Here is a 2,500-nt window from a genome sequence, read left to right as displayed (position 1 = left end):
ACTGGATGGATGGACTGATGCGGAAGTTTTTACTGACACTTTTATTGCTTGAGATAAGCTGCTATCAGCCCTGGAGCCAAAGCTGGACAAGTACAGTGAGGGGGGGTTGGGGTGGGGCGGGGGGGTGTTGGGGTGGGGGGTGGGGGTGTTGGGGTGGGGCGGTGTTGGGGTGGGGTGGGGGGTGTTGGGGCGGGGGGGGGGGGGGGGGGTCGCCATCTGGAGTCTCATGTTTCATTGCCTTTCATGCTAATGCAGAACCTGCCAGTGTGGGAGGGGCTTGGGTTGTGCTGGAGGTTCCACAGGGCTCCGTACGTGGCCCCTTGATGAATGTAACAGACCTGCCGAGAGCACGTGACCTCACCCCGACCCTTGACCTTACCCTGACCCTTTACTTTCCCCAAAGCGTTGCTGAGCAACCATCGTGGTAACCGTGGAGATTTAGTGTTTCTCTATCATTTACCTTACGGTTGTCGTCCAGCTACGCTTCAGGAAGTGCATCCCTGGCGAACACAACCTGACAGACCCAGTCTGGCGCTCGCGGAGATCGGCTGCACCGTACTATACTTCCACTTCATCGCTCACTGCAGGGGGAAAGATAAGATGAAGCTGAGGGAATGAATGAATGAATGTGAAAGTGAATGAATAAATGAATGTGAGAGTGAATGAATGAATGAATGACTGAATGTGAGAGTGAATGAATGAATGACTGAATGTGAGAATGAATGAATGAATGTAAAAGTGAATGAATGAATGAATGTGAGAGTGAATGAATGAATGTAAAAGTGAATGAATGAATGAATGTGAGAGTGAATGAATGAATGAATAAATGAGTGTGAGAGTGAATGAATGAATGAATGTGAGAATGAATGAATGAATGAATGTGAGAGTGAATGAATGTAAAAGTGAATGAATGAATGAATGTGAGAGTGAATGAATGAATGAATGTGAGAATGAATGAATGAATGAATGTGAGAGTGAATGAATGAATGAATGAATGAATGAATGAGAGAGTGAGTGGGTGGGTGGGTGAATGAATGAATGAATGAGAGAGAGAGTGAGTGGGTGGGTGAATGAATGAATGAATGAATGAGAGAGTGAGTGAGTGGGTGGGTGAATGAATGAATGAATGACTGAATGTGAGAATGAATGAACGAGCAGGAATAGGTGGTCTGTATGAACCTCAGTGATGGTTTCTAGTGGTGCACAGAGGGAGTTAAAAGACCGGAGCTGAAATACATCATCACCACTGGAGAGGAAGAGATGTCTCCTGCCTGTGCTGCTGCTGCTCAGAGACCAGGGGGGGGGGGGGGGGGGGGGGGGGGGAGGGGGGGGCTGTGCTGCTGCTCAGAGATGGCCGAGGGACCGGGGGGGGGGCTTGGATATCATGTTTGCCTTCGGCTGGCTTGGGGGGGGGGGGGGGGGGGGGGTTGGTGGCTTGGTCTTCCCCACCACAGTCTATGGTGCCACTTGGGTTTTTTTTAATAAAATGATGGTTTATGAAATATAACTTATAGACACATTTATGTAAACATGATGGTTTATGAAATATAACTTATAGACACATTTATGTAAACATGACGACAGACATAACCCATGCTGAGCGACCTAACCTATAAAGAAATCAACATAAATAAACATCAGCTTTTGCAACCCCTTCTTCATTCCTGCATTCTCTATAACTCGCCAAACTCACCCTGTATAACCCCCCTAACCCCCTAACACACACACTCTACCATACTCACCGTCACACACACACTCTACCCTGTATAACCCCCCTAACACACACACTCTATCATACTCACCGTCACACACACACACAGTACCATACTCACTGTCACACACTATCATACTCACTGTCACACACACACTACCATACTCACCGTCACACACACACACACAGTACCATACTCACTGTCACACACACACTACCATACTCACCGTCACACACACACACACACTACCATACTCACTGACACACACACACACACTATCATACTCACTGTCACACACACACTACCATACTCGGTGTCCCACCCTCCAACCTCGTTCCTAACCCCGTCAGCCTCTCTGTCTCTTCCTCCCTTTCTCAATCTCTCACCTTTCAACCTCGTTCTTATACCCTTCAGCCTCTCTCTCTCTCACACACACAGACCTCAGCACACACGCACACACACACACACACACACACACACACACACACACACTCAGACCTCAGCACACACACACACTCACTCAGAGCTCAGCACACACACACACAGACCTCAGCACACACGCACACACACACACGCACACACACACGCACACACAGACCTCAGAACACACGCACACACACACACACACTCAGACCTCGGCACACACACACACACACACACACACACACAGACCTCAGCACACACACACACTCACTCAGAGCTCAGCACACACACACACAGACCTCAGCACACACACACACACACACACACACACACACACACACACATACACTCAGAGCTCAGCACAC

This window comes from Clupea harengus, chromosome 14, assembly GCF_900700415.2.
Source record: "Clupea harengus chromosome 14, Ch_v2.0.2, whole genome shotgun sequence".
Classification (NCBI taxonomy): Eukaryota; Metazoa; Chordata; class Actinopteri; order Clupeiformes; family Clupeidae; genus Clupea; species Clupea harengus.
The sequence above is the reverse complement of the archived record's forward strand: the minus strand, read 5'-3'. Positions refer to the sequence as shown.